The sequence below is a fragment of the Humulus lupulus genome, chromosome 6, assembly GCF_963169125.1.
Source record: "Humulus lupulus chromosome 6, drHumLupu1.1, whole genome shotgun sequence".
Lineage (NCBI taxonomy): Eukaryota > Viridiplantae > Streptophyta > Magnoliopsida > Rosales > Cannabaceae > Humulus > Humulus lupulus.
The window spans coordinates 61,214,324-61,233,226 of record NC_084798.1 but is presented as its reverse complement, the minus strand read 5'-3'; the positions used below and the strand labels follow the sequence as shown (position 1 = coordinate 61,233,226).

The following is an 18,903-nucleotide window of genomic DNA, read 5'->3' as shown; positions in this document are numbered from 1 at the left end:
GGTTGAGTATCAAGAACAATGAAGTCAACAGGACAATAAAATTTATCAACTTTTATCAAAACATCCTCTATAATGCCTCTAGGAATTTTCACAGAACGATCAGCTAATTGAAGAGTTATAGAAGTAGATTTTAGTTCACCAAGACCAAGTTGCTTATAAATAGAATAAGGCAATAAATTCACACTAGCACCCAAATCAAGTAAAGCCTTATTAATAAAATGATCACCAATAATGCATGAAATTGTGGGACACCCAAGATCTTTATATTTAACAAGACTCTTAAATTGAATAATGGAACTAACTTGTTCAGTTAAAAAGGCCTTTTTAGGAACATTAGTGTTTCTTTTAATAGTACAAAGATCCTTTAAAAATTTAGAGTAGGCAGGAATTTGTTTAATGGCATCTACGAAAGGGATATTGATACTAACTTGTTTAAAAACTTCTAAGATGCCATTATATTGGTCGTCTTTTTTAATTGGAAGTAATCTTTGTGGGAATGGGGCTTTTGGAATGAAAGTATGGATTGAAGTTTCCTTGTTTGAATAGTCACTGACATTAGAAATAGAAGGATATCTCTTTTCTTTTTCTTATTCAACCTCGGGTATGTAATCGGGTTTGACAATGTTCTTTCCAGACCTAAGAGTTGAAATTGATTTGACTTCTCCATTATGACTAGAATTTTCTATCTCATATTGACCTTTTGGATTAGGGATAGGTTGACTAGGGAATGTTCCTTTTTCTCTATTAGCTAAAGCAGTAGTGAGTTGTCCTACTTGTGTCTCGAGTTTGGTAATTGAGTGAGACTGATTTTGTAGGATTTGTTGAGTGGATTGCATAAATTGTTGTAAAGTATCTTCTAAGGAAGGTTTCCTTTGTTGAGGATATGGTTTATTTTGTGGGGCATGAGTTTGGTTTGCGTGTTGTATTGGTGCCCTTGATTCATTTGAGGTTGGTTTTGTCTCCAAGAAAAGTTTGGATGGTTTCTCCAATTTGGATTATAAGTGGATGAAAATGGACTATCATTTGGTTTCCCATAAGCATAAAGAGCATTGGCCTCCTCAGAAAAGGCTTCTTGGTAGGAAGGACATGATTGGGCATTATGGCAAGGACTAGAACATATGGAACAAACATCTTTTCTTGGTTGTATTGGAGAATTTATAGTTTGGCTTATGGCTAAAGCTTCTACTTTTCTCGCTAATTTGTCTAAGGATGTTCTTAAGTATAATTCATCTTTTACTTCATACCTTCCTCATCTTTTTGGTGAATTAATTGACCTAGACCTAGGATCAAAATAATTCCATTGTTGTGAATTGACAGACAAATCTTCAAGGGCGTCCCAAGCCTCTTGTCCTTGACATTTTAAAAAATTTCCAGCATGCATAGATTGAATCATTTTACGATTAGAGGGACTCAAACCATCATAAAAATATTTTACAAGTCTCTATTTTTCAAAACCATGATGAGGAAATTTCAATAATAAATCTTTAAATCTTTCCCAACATTCATAAAACTCTTCATTATCTTTTTGAAAAAACTCAAAGATTTCTCTCCTTAGACTATCAGTTTTAGACATAGGAAAAATTTTCAGGAATAATTTATTATAAAGTTGATCCCATGTAGTTATAGACCCCGTGAGAAGGGAATTTAACCAAGCTTTTGATTTGTCTTTTAATGAAAAAGGGAATAGTCTTAGTCTAACCGACTCACCAGAAACATTTTGAAATTTAAAATGTTGAGCAAATTTCTAAGAAATCTTTGACATGCATGTAAGGATTCTCTCTATCTAACCCATAAAAAGATGTCAATAATTGAATGATTGATGATTTAAGCTCAAAATGGGTAGTAGAAGTGGTAAGAAAAACAATACATGAAGGAGCATTAGATGAAATGGGTGCAAAATATTCACGCAAAGTTTTTTCAAGCACAACATTTTCATCAACATGATTTCTATTAGTATTAGCAATTGGTTCCATGATGCTCAAAATTTTACTAACACTTTCAATTTCAAACAAAGATAAGTGTCTTCTTACTAATCAATTTTTAGAGTTACGTTCCCCATGATGCATACAATTTTCCCAAACAAGGCAACAAAGATGATCTTAAACAAACAATTTTCTGATGTGGAAGATCAGTTAAAATCGCAACCACAGAGCATACTTAGAATTTTTTAGAGATTTCACAACAATATAATTTTTATGGTTTACTTGTCCCCAGGCCTATTTGATTCCACTTACTCGCACAATACTAACAACTCCCTGAGGTTAATTAGTAGAGGCGAATTGGGAATTTTGTTCAAATTTCCTTTATGCAAAAATTGCTTATGGTGAAAGGACAAGATTTAGGTTTCTTTTTTTTTTTTCAAGTATTTTGTTCACAATTACACAATAATATGATAAAAGACAAAGAAAAATAAGGTAAAATTAAATAAGACTATAAAAAATTAGGTAAGAGTAGGGAGGCATAGCATGCCATCAACCATAACAAAAATAAGTTAAAAATTAGGATTGATAGGAGGCACAAGTGCAGTCAACTATAAAAACAATAAATATAACTATATAAGTAAAAAAAAATTATGGGTGGTAGAACCATCCCAAATTTTCTTTTTATATATATTTTTAGTTTTTATATAAATATATATTTATTTATATTTTTGTATATATAGTTTTTTTAAGTGCAAAAGTTAAAATAACTAGTAGAAGAATTCACTAACCTTGAGATCAATTTCGTTTCTTTTCTTGCAACTCCCCGGCAACGACGCCAAAAACTTGATGGTCCCAAAATGGGTATGTTTTAAAAATTTATAACTCGCAAGCGCACGAATCGTAAATGAAGTATAGTGTTCGTGTAAGCACGAGATCGAACCCAAATGAGTTGTCTAAAATAAAAAAGAAAACTATTTTAAATCAAAATTAATAAATTTTAACCTAGATTCAAAGATTGATGAGATTTAATGTCATGAACATAAAATAAAAGATTTAAAATAAAGCTATTTAAGAGAATAAAAATAAACCAATTATGATTTGAATATAAGTTGTAAAAGAAAGATTATTAAGATACTAGAATCCACAAAATATAAGTTTAATAATACTTATTAGTATATTGATTCCCAAGTTTTAGTGATAGTTAAAATAAGTCAAACTATCATTTTCCAAATAGATTTATAATTTTAAGAACAAACTATTTCTAAAAAGATAGGATTTTTCTTCACTTTTAAAAAAAAATATAATTTCAAAGTATTTAATGTGAATCAACCTAATGAAACAAAAAAAAAAAATCAAATAACATTATTTATAAGGCAAAACATAATATTTTTGTTCTAAGCATTGGATGTGTACACTTTAATGACACATCTTACACAAAGAATATTATATTTTGCAAAATGAAGAACAAAGTGTAATATTATCTAACAATCTAAAATATGAGATATTAAAGATGAAAGACATATGAAGAAGAAAAATCCATAAACTTTGTTGCATTACAATAGAAATCAACATACAACATAAATATTACCTAGTTACAAGTTGCTTCATCATGATCTTAATAATCTTATGAAAAAGATTAGAAGCACATAACTAGAGTAGAAATTAAAAACTACATAAAATATATACTTGAAAGTGCTCTTGAAAAATACTAAAATGGAAGAGAGAATGGCAGAAAAGATGGTGGTTACCCCAAAATTAAGCACCCTAAAATGGTCTTGAAATTCCATATTTATAGCCAAAATGAGAGCATTAAAATAATCAACTTAAATTAATTAAATTGATTAAACAAAGTAAATATGGCATGTAGAGGTAAATTATAGGGTGTAATGATGATTTTTGTGGTGAAATATGTAGAAAAATTAGGTAAAAATTGGTATTTTAGGGACAAAGGGACAAGAGGACAAAATGGGCTCAAGAAGGGTGAGAAAGGTGGCTTGGTGGGTTGTGTCATGTTCGTGTTTGAGTTTTTGACACGTTTAATAATCGTGTCGTATTCGTGTTTACCTTAATCGTGTCGTGTCATAATCGTGTCAGATACGATAACACGAATAATTTGTATAGGTTTTATGATTTTTTTTCATATAGTTATGTTTAATCGTGTCATAATCGTGTTATTGTGTTTGTGTCGTGTTGACCTATTTAATAATTGTGTCGTGTTCGTATTTTTGACACGTTTAATAATCGTGTCGTATTCGTGTTTACCTTAATCGTGTCGTGTCATGTCATAATCATGTTGACACGAATCTGACACGTTTACACGAATTGCCTGCCCTAGTTGTGGCAGGCGGCTGAACCAGGGAGTGGCTGCTGCTAGCTGACGTTGGGCCTGGGCAGGCGTGGGCCAGGTGGTGCATGGGATGGGGCAGCTTTGGGTGGGCTTGGCTGGGCAGGTGCGTGGGTTAAGGACTTCGGGCCTGGGCAAACGGGCTGGGCTCGTGGACGAGGCAGCTAGGCAGGCAGGCTGGGCTCGTGGATGAGGTAGCTGGACAGGCGGATGGGCCTAGCATGGGCCTAGGAAGCTTCAGGCCGTGGGTGTGTGGTTGGGCAGCTGGGCTTTTGGTGGCTTCTTCTCCCTTCAAAAATGCCATTTTCCTTTTTTCTTTCTTTCCCTTCTTGCTTTTAAAGAACAAAAATGCAACAAATTCCCTACAAAATAAACATAAAATAAATCATAATAAAATATTTTCAAATATAAAATAAATTAAGTTAATTCTTTGAAAATATTAATTATAACTTAATTTATATTTAAAATTTAAGTTCAATAATACAACATTTTTTACCTCAAACTAAACAACAATAATTCAAATAATTAACTACAATATTTTACAACAAAATAACTATAAAAACACAAAAAAATATATAAAATCAAAATAAACCCAATAAATTCAAAATTACCTAAAAACTTAACAAATCAATTAAAAAAATCAAGAACTAAGCAACAATTAGCATATAAAATATCGTAAAATAACTCTATTTTGTAGAGTTATCAAGTCCCTTCGACCATAACATACCGCAGAGCATGATATAGCAACTTTCTTGCATCCTTTAGATTGCCTGGTAACTTACCGGTTGTGAGGTACTCCACTATGGGGGTCATCCATGTCGGTTTTATGTCAATCATTCCAACCTCAACCGATTCTACTACTATGCTCGATTTTTCCAAGAACTCTACCGGAACTACGTTCAGTGTGTCCACCTCTTTGGTGGTGGAAATTCGGGCTAAAGCATCTGCATTAGAATTCTGTTCGCGAGGTACTTGTTCAATAGAGCTGAACTCGAACTCAGATAACTCGCCTTTAAGCTTAGCTAAGTAAACTGTCAGTTTGATATTGCAAGCTTGATACTCCCCCAATATTTGATTAACTACGAGCTAGGAATAACTATAACATTTGATCTCTCTCGCTTTTAGTTCTTTTGCCACACTTATTCTTGCCAATAGGGCTTCGTACTCGACTTCGTGGTTGGATGCTTCGAATTCAAACCTAAGAGTTGTATGGAATCGATGCCCCTCTAGTGAGATCAGAAATATCCCAACTCCTGATCTGTTTTCGTTAGAGGATCCATCAACGAAGATTTTCCACAACTTCTACATTGATTCTTTCATTGGCTCGTTTTGAAAACCTGTGCACTTGGCCACAAAGTCAGCAAGGGCTTGACTCTTGATCATTGCGCGTGGCATATACAGTATCTCGAACTGGCTGAGTTTGATGGCCCATATTAGTAGACGTCTCGATGTTTCATGCTTTTGCAAGACCTGCCTTAAAGGTTGATCGGTTAAGACGTGGATGGTGTGGGACTAAAAGTACGGTTTGAGCTTTCTTGAAAGTACGGTCTGAGCTTTCTTGAAGCCAAAATAAGAAAAAATGCGAGCTTTTAAATTAATGAATATCGGAACTCAGCTCCTAGAATTCTTTTACTTACGTAGTACACTGGTTTCTGTGCCCGATTATCCTCTTAAACTAACACACCACTGACCGCATTTTTTGTCACAGCCAGATATAGAAGCAAACATTCTCCAGCTGCTAGTTTCGATAGTATGGGGGGTTCAACTAGGTGAGCTTTCAGGTCGTGAAATGAATGTTCACATTCTTCTGTCCACTTGAAATTTTTGTTTCCTATGAGCAAGATGTAAAATGGGAGACACCTGTCAATGGATTTTGCAATGAAACAGTTTAGGGTTGCCACTTTTCCAGTTAAACTTGGTAGTTCCTTACGTAACCTAGGAAAAAGAATTTCCAATAACGATCTTATGTTGACTATAAACCACAGAAATGTTCCTAACGAGACTCAAAAAGTGCACTTTTGGGGATTTAACTTCATATGGCACCTCCTTAGTACGCCAAAACACTCTTCCAGACCGGACACATGGTTACTAGCAGTCGTTGATTTAAGGAGCATATCATCGACATACACCTCCATGTTTTTCCCAATTTGGTTAACGGACATTTTGCTGACTAATCGTTGGTATGTTGCACCGACATTCTTTAGCCCGAATGGCATAACTTTGTAGCAATATACATTATGCTTGGTCACAAAGTTGGTATGCTTTTGGTTGGCAGGGTTCATCGCAATCTGGTTATATCCAGAATATGCATCCATGAAAGACATGAGCTCGTGACTGGCTATTGTGTAACGTCCCAAATTACCTAATAAGGCTTGAGGCCTTAATTAGGGGGCCAGGATGGAAAAATTATGGAAATTATGTGAATATGTGATATATATATATGTATCAATATGTGATTATGTGAGTTATATTATAATATGACTTGATATACATGTTTAGGTGTATTAAATATGCATGTGGGCCCATTTCTGATTAAAAAGGCAATTTTCGTAATTTGGCTTGTTATGGGTGTATTTGGCATATATGTGATATATGTGTGGGACCACATTATTATGTGGATATATTTGGGTTACTTGGCACGAGACGATCCTAGGGAGCAAGCTAGTGGGAAAGTCACAACGGGACTCACATTTGATACGGTGTGAGTCAAGGGGTATATTGGGTATTTAATACATTACCATGTTATTGGGTAATGGGAATAAATATTTGATGACATATTGGGAGTTAATGAGATCAAGAGGGAATTCTTGGGATTTTGACTATTTTACCCTCGGGGGTGTTTTTGGGACCCCAAGTGTTGACCTATGAAATTGGCCAACGGTTGTATGTACAGTATACGACACCTTTTGAATGGAATGAATATAAAGTACGACATAGTACAAATATCTCAAAGAAACACGTAGGAATTTATAGTGGTTCAGTCCTACTCTGATGGACAGTAATAACCTAATCCACTTAGTTTTCAGTATTGAATTACTTGATAGACAATTACAGTGATGAACATAAGTATTCACTCATTGCTAATTTGCCCAGAGTTTCTCCCCAAAATATTCCTCAGATCCCGAAAATTCCAGAAAAATCCATCCCCCTCAATGAAGCCCCGGGTCCTTTATTTATAGTACCCAGGAGCAGTTACATGAATAGTAATACTGGGATCGTGGTTTGGTACACGATTATTAGGTAGTGGAGATACGTGTCCACCTCCCCATGATTATGTGATCGTTGGTCTTCTCGTTGTTTCTCTGGATCATGGTTGAAAATGAACGATTGAAACCTCTGGGAAAATGCTAAGTCTTGGTTGGTCTATGAAACTTAGGTGCTGGGCCCAATGATCCTTCAAAGCTTGGGTGCTAGGCCTGATGACCCTTTGGGTGCTAGACTTGTTGATCTACTGGGTGCTAGGCCTGCTGATCATCTAGGTGATAGACCTGTTGATCTATTGGGTGCTAGGCCTTCTGATCTTGGTTTGAACGAGTGTGAGTTTTACCCAGTGAAGCGTCTTTGGGAGTGTAGGCCGACCACCCTATGAAGGATAGGGTGGGCCGACCACCTAGGTGGTTCTTGAGCATGTCAGGCCGACCACCCTTAGGGGTATGGGTCAGGCCAACCACCCCTAAGGGGCTAGGGCCAGGTCGACCACCCCTAAGGGGTTTAGGCCTGGTCGACTTCCCTATAGGTCCTAGTCCTATCTTTTTTGCTCATCACTCTTTTTTCAATACTTCGTCGTTTTTCCCTGATTTGTGATGCCACATGCCGCTTTCTCATTCGCCACGTCATCTCTGGATTTTTAGGGATAACATTTGCCCCCCAATTTTATTGTAATGTGTTCAACATTACAGTAAACTAGATCTGGCCTGAGAAACATATCGTAGTAGTACTTTAATAGAAAAGTCCCTCAGGACATTACATAGCACTTTTATCAACTATCGATAATTTGCTTAGCACTAATTTTTCAAGGATAATTTGTAATTCCTAAAAATAACTAGATTTTTCAAGGAAAATTAATTTCCTAAAAATTTAGTATATTTTTCAAGGAAATTTGAAATCCTAAAAATATAATATATTTTTCAAGGATATTAATTCCTAAAAATACAAAATATTTTTCAAGGAATTTTAATTCCTAAAAATATAAGATATTTTTCAAGGAATTTGAATTCCTAAAAATACTAGATATTTTTCAAGGAATTTGAAATTTTAACCATACCAGATATTTTTCAAGGAAATTTGAATTCCTAAAAATATATGGTTAGCCTGAGAGGCTATAAGTAGGGCCTCACTTCTCATTTCCTTGCTCTGTGTGCCCCAACTATAGGATTCTCCAAGCGTGATTTCTCCAATTCTTCATCAAACTCAGATCTTTATTTGGGTAAGTATTTTCTCCTAATCCTTACATCATTTAATTTAAATGTGCTAGATTTAGAAGAAATGCTTTGAATCTTTGAAATATGTCTGAATCTCCTTGTTTTGTTTTATTTTGATCCAAAATAATTGACTTGTTTGAATTAAGTCTACGATTTCTCTATATTTCCTTAGCCTAGAAAATTTCAAGGGTTCCAAACTCTAGCATAGGCGATTTCAAGTTTGTGAAACCTTAGGCCGACCACTTCTTTGAGATTCATTAGCTGATGATTTCTAGGGTTCCAAATCCTAGCATAGGCAATTTCCAGGGATGTGAATTCCCTCATGGGCCGACCACCCCTAGGGTATCCATCATGGGTCAAGCACTTCTAGGGCCTCTCTTGCATTTCCCTTTCTTATGTGATTTCCAGGGATGTCAATTTTCTCATGGGCCGACCACCCCTAGGGTTTCCATCATGGGCCGAGCACCTCTAGGGCTACCCTTGCATTTCCCTTGCCTTATGCGATTTCCAAGCCTAGGGATTAAGTTTTAGGCCGACTACCCCTAAGGTTTTCTTATGCTCTGGGAAATTTCTAGGTTTACATACCCATCATAGGCCTAGCACCCTAGTGTTTACATCATGGGTCAACCACCACACCCCTGGGCGATTTCAGGGATCTAGGGTGGTCGGCCTAAGCATAAGTCGACCACCTGGGACCCAAATTTTTTTTTTTCTCCTTCTTTACTGATCTCTTTGGGGTCTTCCTTGTACTTTCCAATTTATTGGAGACTTGAACTTTAGTCCTCTGACATTTTTCTGAGGTTCGTATCCCTAGGGTGGTCAGCCTAAGGTGTTAGGCAGACCACCTATGTCCTTACTTTCACGCTTTGTAATCTTAGGGACTCATGGTGGTCGGCCCAGGCTTAGTTTCACTGGGCCGACCCCCTATATAGGTTTTTTCCCCTGATTTCTTCATTTATGCTCCTTAGTTCATGGATATGCCCCCAGCAATTGGCTTCGTTCTGTTCAGTTACTAACTTTACTCTTTATTTTTCCTTTGTTGCAGATGTGCAACTCCTCTTCGTCAAACAAGTTAGTAAGGAAGCGTACTCCACAAGCGTTCTTGGAAATAGTGAAAAGGATTTTCCCTCGCTCTGCTTTATATTTCTTCAGTGAGGAAGATTCTTGAAAAGGAGTAGCCCAATGGTGAGAGTAAAATAGACATCTCGAGAAGCTTTTGAAGATAATCCTCTTATTGCCCGGCACATCACCCAAGGCTCTTTGCCTGACTCTTCTCAAATCTCTTCTAAGCATAGTACTTCCTGTGGCTCTTAGGGCACATCCCAGCGAAGTCATTCTTCTTAGTGGAGTCTGCCCCATCAGCGAGACTCTTTGCAATGCCTTTTGCATCACGATACCAATCGTGTTCCCCATCACTCTTCTTCTAAGAGAGAACATACTGATGGCTCTCATCGCCAGATTACTCATCCTTAGGAGCGTTCTATTCATAGGTTCTGATGGACACGCTCTGCCATCAAGTCTAATGCCTTACTTCCTCTTCATCCATACTTCCAGAACATGGCATATTATTTTGGTCCAACTTTCGTTCTGAGCTTGAAGCTGTCCCCCATGAGGTGCTGGACCTTAGGCAAGTTCTTAGCTCTAGGGATGTGAACATTGCTTTGAAAGATGAAGAGATCAACACTCTCCGCAATACCATGGAGCTCAAACAGTAGGAAGTGACTGAGTTGACTCTCAGGATAGCCCAAATGGAGGGGAAACTTGCCGATTAGCTCCAATAGTCTAAAGCTAAGAAAGAGAAGCTGATTGCTGACATGGACCAACTATGGAAGGATGCTCTTGTCGAGAAGGAGCAAGAGGTCAAGGCTGTCCGGGACAAGGCTCGAGAGGAGTATTCAAAGACAGCTTTCTCTTTCTTCTACTTGATTTGGAAGTCTAACAAAGATCTGAACTTGGATTTCCTTCCCGAGAAGATGCGAGCGAAGGAGCTTAGGAAATGTATGGCTCGTGATGCTGTCGAGGCTTAGGGTGGTCTTTCAAATGATACTCCTTGCCCTAGTTAGTCTTCTTTTGGTCTTTTACTTTGTCTTTCCTTTCATGCCATTGGTGGGGCACCTTGTACTTGACAATTTTTACATATGACATTTTATGCCTTTATGCTTTTTTTGTTATGAGTACTCAGTGTATTGATTGAAAAGTGTTATTTCCAATGCTTACTAAGTATATCAACTCACAACCCTCATTGGTTCAGGTATCAGTACACTCTAAACGCATGTATTTCACATGCCATACTAACCTTACTCCTTTATGTTTTTCATGCTAACAACCATGGTAATGTGAGTAGTACGATACTTCACCAAATACCATGAACAAAATAGGACAGGTCGACCACCCCATGGATGATAGGCCGACTACCAATGCCTTTTTTGTTTTTATTTTTTGCACTTTCTGAACATATGTTGAACAAATATCCTAGAAAAACTTGAGCTTGCTTAGTACTTAAGGTCACACCCTCATTGCTTGTGTATACCCCGATCGGTATGTACTATATGCCCCCCAAGTGATCATGGGTTTAAAAGCCTTGGTCATTTACAACTTGACCGTGCCTTGCTTTGAGCGTTTAAACACATAGTACTATCCTTTTCACCCAATGATGCAAGCAGCAAATGCTTGTCCCTCATTGGTAGTTGGGTGATGGTTTCATACTCAGTAGTATTGATACTAATACACAGATGCAGATTGTGTAGCAAGTGTCGATCACGATCTACGTAATCTCTCGTGTACTCGTTATAATGATTGTAGACAGAAGTGTCTAAGTTGGACCAACTGGGTCTAGATGGGATAATCGATCCTGTAAAGAGTCTTAGATTAAATTATCGACCGGACCCTCAAGGACTAGATTCGATTATGATCCGATGATGACGACTGGTCTTCGGACCAGTCTCTTTTTTTATCGTATGGGTCGATAGGTTCCTCAAGAACTAGGATCGAACGTGATCAAATAATGGTGACTGGTCCTTGGACCAGTCTCTTTGGTTGATTGTATAGGTTGATAGGTTCCTCAATCTCAGCTTAGAACCCTCTTCAATGGTGGAACACAACCCTAGATTTGCAAAGCTTGGTTCCCTAGCTTGGTTCCTCAAAAGAAGCTTCAAAAATCAAAGAGAAATGAAGAAGAAATGGTGTACGGGAGAGAAGAGAAATGGTGCTCTGTTTTTTGGGTTTAAGCTTCCACAGCCATCTAATGGCTAATATATATCCCTTAGGGTGAAAAGTCTAAAATACCCTTAGGTCATTTCAAATCCCCTTAAGGCCACCAAGGGCAAAATCGTCATTTCCCGCCTATCTCGTTAATCATAATTAACACCCTCAAATTTCCATTATTCTCAGTATTCTCAAATGCTAATAAATCATATCCCATTACCCTTTAATTCCTAGTAATGTTCTAATCCTCAAATCACCCCGAGACTCACCCCGAGCCCGAAACTAACCCCGTTATGACCAGACCAATAACTTGTATTCAAAGATCGTCTCATGTCGAATGGCTCTTACAAATCCACATATAATGTGGTATTATTCATAATTCTCCAACATGCATGAAAATACACAATTACGCCCTCAACAGGTTAAATTACCAAAATGTCCTTATAATTAAAAATGGACCCAAATGCATGCATTTATCATCATATTATACTATAATTCACATAAACATGCATATAATCATTTAATGGCATAATAAATCAATTATGGCCCTCCCGACCTCCTAATCAAGGTCTTAAGCCTTATTAGGGATATTGAGGCATTACAGATAGGTCCCTCAAGGACCACAATCGAACATGATCCGATGGGGTTGACAGGTTTAAAGTGACAAGTCCCTCGTTGAAAGAAATTTAAAGAATTAAGTGAAACTTAAGAAATTAAATTCATTCATTCATTGAAGCACAATGGCTGTTATACAGATAATTCGAAAATAATAAATTTGCCTCCTGCTCGGTTATGCTTCTTTCCGCCAAGGATTCGATGGGAACAACATTCAGGGTGTCCGCATCTTTGGCACTGGCAAGCTTGGCTAAGGCATCAGCATTGGTATCCTGTTCCCTTGGGACTTGTGTAATCGATTATCTCTTGAACTGTGTCAACAAGTCCTTCACCTTGTTCAAGTAATGCACCATCCTAAGTCCCTTGGCTTGATACTCCCCCAGTACCTGGTACACCCCTAGCTGGGAATTGCTGAATATCTCTAGGGATTGTGCATGCACATCCTGAGACAAGTGTAATCCTGCTAATAATGCCTCGTAATCAGCCTCGTTGTTTGAGGCATTGAATCCAAATGTGAGAGCACGATGGATTTGGTGATTCTCCGAAATGATCAGTATGATTCCTGCGCCTGAGTTGTGTTCATTGGATGCTCCATCATCATATAGCTTCCACACATGAGGATCTCCTTCCTTCTCGGTATCTCGATTCTCCGATTGGAAGGAAGGGTCTTCAAGGTTGGTTCCTTTGACTATGAAGTTTTCCATTACCTGTCCTTTATCGCTATCCTCGAATGATAAGTGATATCAAACTATCCTAGTTCCACTGCCCACTTGAGTAATCGTCCTGAGGCCTCTGGTTTCTGAAGAACTTGTCTCAGTGGTTGATCGGTCAGGACTCGGATCGAGTGAGCTTGGAAGTATGGGCGCAGCTTTCGAGAGCGATTACTAAATAGTAGGCTAGCTTTTCAAGAGGGGGATACCTAGACTCCGCACCTACTAGCCTTTTACTGATATAGTACACAGGGTGTTGTACCCTATTCTCTTCTTTTACCAAAGTAGCGCTGATTGCATGCTCGGTGATTGCCAAATATATGAATAGTAATTCACCATATATTGGCTTTGCTAGGATGGGAGGTTGAGCGAGATGCTCCTTCAAGGCTTGGAAAGCTTCTTCACATTCCTCAGTCCATTGGATCTTCTTGCTGCCCCTTAATAAGTTAAAGAAAAGGACACACTCGTTCATAGATTTTGATATGAACCTACTGAGGGCAGCTACTTTCCTGGTTAAGCTTTGCACTTCTTTGATTATGGTAGGTGGCTTCATGTTGATCAATGCTTTGATCTTCTCGGGTTTAGCCTCGATTCCAAGTGAATTGACTATGTATCTGAGAAACTCACCAGAACCAACTCCAAACAAGCACTTAAGAGGGTTTAACTTCATGCTATACTTTCTAAGTATTGCAAAGCATTCCTCCAAGTCTCGAACATGCCCTCCAGCTTCTTTGGACTTGACCAACATGTCATCAACGTATACCTCCATATTTTTGTCAATCAAGTCTCAGATAATGCCATTCACTAAATGCTGGTAGGTGGCTCCTGCGTTCTTCAAGCCGAATGGCATCACCTTATAACAGTACAATCCATTGTCTGTCCAAAAGCTAGTATGTTCCTCATAGGGTCAGTGCATACTTAATTGATTATACCCAGAATACACATCCATGAATGAGAGTATTTCATGTCCTGTTGTTGCATCCACCAGTTGGTCTATTCTGGGTAGTGGGAAGCAGTCTTTGGGGCAGGCCTTGTTCGGATTTATGAAGTCTACACATGTTCTCCACTTCCCGTTTGGCTTTGGGACCAGCACGGGGTTTGATACCCAATTTGAGTAGTAGGCCTCCCTTATAAAACTGTTTTCCTTGAGCTACTTGACCTCCTCCTTCAAGGCTTGAGACTGGTCTTTGTCAAGCAGTCTCCTCTTTTGTTGAACTGGTGGGTAGTTCTTGTCCACATTGAGGACATGGCTTATCACGGAAGGGGAAATTCCAACCATGTCCTTATGTGACTAGGCAAAGACGCCCTGGTTTTTCTTCAAAAATTCTACCAACATGGCCTTAATTTCCACCTTTAGGTCCTTCCCGACTTTAATTACTCTAGTCGGGTCCTCATCTAGTAGGACTTTGTCAAGATCTTCGACTGGTCCTACCCCCATGATTCCATCCCCAAAGTGAGGATCGATGTCGTTTCCCTCAATTTTGGAAACTTGCTACAATAACAAATCTTTGTTAAAAGGAGCCCTCGACTCCAGTAGAGTGTTTCTTTCAACGTCAACTTCCATGTTGACAACCTCATGGGTTCCTTATTTCTCTTTGCAGCAGGCTACTACCATGTTGTTTACGCATGATCTTTTCATTGCCTTGACCACTAATGCATTATACCATTCTCGTGCCTCCCTTTGGTTACCTTGTACGCATCCTTGCCCTGAGCTTGTGGGGAACTTCAAAGATAGATGCCAGATAGATACTGTTGCGTGTAACGCCATCAGGAGGGGTCTCCCGAGAACTACATTGTAATCCAATGAGAAATCTACCACCAGAAATCTCCTGTGAACCTATATATCACATGGGAACACAGTGTCAGGTCCTTGACCGTTAGCTTCATCTTCTCGAGGGATGTTTTGTAGATGATATCTACTGAGCTTCCTGTATTCATCAATCATCTCTTCACTCGGGCATTGGCGATTTGAATGGTAAGGACCAGAGGGACATTGTGGGGGTACCTCACGTGCCTGGCGTCATCCTCCATAAAAGTGAGAGTTTCACTTTCATACTTTGGATTCTTTGGAGACTGCCTCCTCGACTTCCATGCACTGGGAAGACTCCCCTACCTCATGTCTTAGGGTATTTGCATATCGTTCACGAGCATTGTTACTGTTGCCTGCTATGTGGGGCCCTCCACATATGGTTTCTAGTGTGAAGTCTACGGCCGCTGGCTCCAGTGGTGGACTCCTCTGCCTTCGAAATTCTGGATTCCTACTCAGGGTTTTGATCTTGACTCGGTACCTCGAGAGTTTTCCTGATCGGAGAAGAAACTCTATCTCATCCTTCAATTGTTTCCACTCATTTGTGTCGTGCCCATTATCATTATGGAAATGACCAAACTTATTCTTGTCTCTCTTTCCTTTTGAGTGCAAGGGTGATGGCTTTCGGTATGGTACCTCCTGATATGTTGCCAAGTAAATCTCAGCCCTTGATGTAGTCAGGATGGTATAATTGGTGAACCTAGGCTGGTAGGGCTGATGCTTAGGCTGTTTGTCGGCTGGTGCTGACTTGGCTTTCTTTTCTTCACCTTACTTGGCCCTTGAGGTATTTCTCTTCTTACCATTTCCCCCATTGCTGCCCTGAGGGTTTGCACCATTCTTATCTGCCTTGGCAGTGGTAGGATGGTTTATGCCTTTTTCTTCTTTCATGAAAGCATCATCTAGCTTCATGTATTTGTTTGCTCGGTCCAGGAACTCCTGCAAGGTGTTGATGGGGTTTCTATGTATGTTATCCCACAAGGTACTACGATAAATTATTCCTGCTGAAATGGCAACAAACTTCCCTTCATCTCCTACTATGGATGTTCGGTTTGCCTCTCTCATGAATCTTTGGATGTAGTCCTTCAGGGATTCATCCTTCCCTTGCTTGATGCCAGCTAGCTGATTAGCATAAACTTGTTGAATCCTTCTAGCACTGAAGACCTTGCAAAATTCCTTCCTGAACTACTCCAAGGAAGCGATGGATCTAGGTTTGAATTTCCAATACCATTCCTGAGCTAAGTCAGAGAGAGTCGTAGGGAATACCCTGCACCTATAATCATGCTCCACACCGAGTAACTCCATCTGATCCTCAAACTTTCTAATGTGTCGTACCAGGTCCTCCTTCCCAGTGTATGTTGGGAGTTTCGGGGTCTTGTATTTCGGTGGTGGTTGAGCAACTTCGATATTAGCACTGAAGGGACTCCCACTTCTATGAGCCAACTTGATATCGGAAGGTTTCTTGGTCAGACCTTGGACAACCATGATGAGTGCATCTATTTCAGCCTGCACTGCCTGAGGTTGTGATCCTTTCCCGAGCCTATCGAACATGGTATTAGTGTTATTCATCAGTTCCTTTCCCTTACGAGACTGAGGGTGTAGGGGTGGTAGGTCTGCCTTTCCCTTGTCGGTGTGACCCTGCCCCTGAGCCTCTCTTCCTACATGACTTTGAGACTTTGAGCGGTCATTTCCATTCCTGTCATGCCTCTTTGATGTTTGACCCTCTTCTCCTGCGTTGTTTTGTTTGTCCCCCTGGGAGAGGGCCTTTGGGTTGGTAGCACTCTTACTTCGAGATGAAGTGTTATTCTTCTTAGTCATGGAGGAGGCAATCTTGGGCTATGCCTCTTCATCTTGTCTATGGGATAGTGGCTCTGAGAGCGTCCTTGGGGTTTGACTCCTCCCTTGGGACTCCCTGTTATTACTGTCTCGCATTCCTGCTGCTTTGACCTAAGCCTCCCTAACCGCCTGAGCAACAGCTTCAGCGTTATCCACTTCAAGGGCCACAGCAGCCTCCTGGTGCCACCTCAAGGGCCACAACAGCCTCCTGGTGCCTCCAGTCAGCTTCCTGCCCCCTCTGGATCATCCTCTGGACCTGCTCATCCATTTCTTATCATTTTCGTTCCATAGTCACCCTCTGGAGGGCAATTTATGCAGCAAAGGCCTCATGCCACACCAGAAATTGCGACATCTCCTTCTGGTGAACATCTTATGAATCTTCTACATTAGGTTGATCTCTAACCTCCACTTGAGGTTTGTTAATGAGATCGATGGGATCCTGAGAGGTGGAATCCCTGGGAGTCGTCTTCTTTGTCTGACTGGATTTTGGAGGCATCGTAAACTGAGGAAAGTGTGTTTCTTGATTTCGTACTCTCAATGAAAGCACCAAAATATTGACCTGTGAAATTAGCCAACGGTCGTATGTACAGTATACGACACCTTTTGAACGGAATGAATATAAAGTACGATAGAGTACAAATATCTCAAACAAACACACAGGAATTTATAGCGGTTCAGCCCTGCTCTGATGAACAGTAATAACCTAATCCACTTAGTTTTTAGTATTGAATTACTCGATAGACAATTACAGCGATGAGCAAAAGTATCCACTCATAGCTAATTTGCCCAGAGTTTCTCCCCAAAATATTCCTCAGATCCCAAAAATTCTAGAAAAATCCATCCCCCTCAATGAAGCCCTGGGTCCTTTATTTATAGTACCCACGAGCAGTTACATGATTAGTAATACTAGGATCGTAGTTTGGTACACAATTATTATGTAGTGGAGATACGTGTCCACCTCCCCATGATTATGAGATCATGGGTCTTCTCATTGTTTCTCTGGATCGTGGTTGACAATGCACGATTGAAACCTATGGGAAAATGCTAAGTCTCGGTTAGTCTATGAAACTTAGGTGCTGGGCCCGATAATCCTTCAGAGCTTGGGTGCTAGGCTTGATGACCCTCTGGCTGCTAGATCTTTGGATCTACTGGGTGCTAGGCCTGCTGATCCTCTGGGTGCAAGACTTGTTGAACTACTAGCTGCTAGGCCTATTGATCTTGGTTTGAACGAGTGTAAGTTTTACCCAGTGAGGCGTCTTTGGGAGTGTAGGTCGACCACCCTATGATGGATAAGGTAGGCCGACCACCCAGGTGGTTCTTGAGCATGTCAAGCCAACTACCCCTAGGGGTAGGGGTCAGGCCGATAACCCCTAGGGGACTAAGGCCAGGCCGACCACTCGACTTCCCTATAGGTCCTGGATCTATCTTTTTTGTTCATCGGTCTTTTTCAATACTTCGTCGTTTTTCGCTGATTTGTGATGCCACGTGCCGCTTTCTCAATCGCCACATCATCTCTGGATTTTTGAGGGATAACACCAAGCATTGGATTTCTTTGACATTACTTAAGCTTGAATTAACCTGTCAGAATCATAAAAAAAATGTTCAGTACGTTCTCTCTCTCGTTATCCCTTTTTTACCGTTCGTCGCATTTTTGAAGGAAACTCAAGTTTTAGGACACAGATTCAAGCAAGGATCGAGTCATAACAATTCTAGGGAAGATTATAAGCTTATTAGCTAGAGGATTTAGCGAGAAATGGCATAATCAGAGGTAATTTAAGCTTTAAATTTTTGAGTTTGTGTTTCCTAAAGTTTCTTAAATTTTGAATTTGGATTTTACGTTTTGAGGAGTTTTTGAATGGTTTAAAGCTTGGGTTTCGATGGTTTTGGGCCATTGAGACGATTGGAAAGTTTGTTTTTGAGATTTGGGTATGTTTGGATAGGTTTTTGGAAGGATTTAAATTGGGAAAAATGGAGTTCTTGGCTATGTTAGTGGCTGGGTCGTGACCCTTTTATTATGTGTCGCGGCCCAGGCTTGAACTTAAACCTA

The 18,903-nt window shown here is 39.5% G+C and overlaps 1 non-coding gene across 1 annotated transcript; it reads left to right on the top strand.

The window, feature by feature from the left end:
• The first annotated feature begins 1,451 nt into the window (after positions 1 to 1,451).
• On the top strand, positions 1,452 to 1,558 carry LOC133787513 (small nucleolar RNA R71). Its single transcript, XR_009872531.1, has one exon. It is a non-coding gene; the product is annotated as a small nucleolar RNA R71 (small nucleolar RNA).
• Positions 1,559 to 18,903: the final 17,345 nt, after the last annotated feature.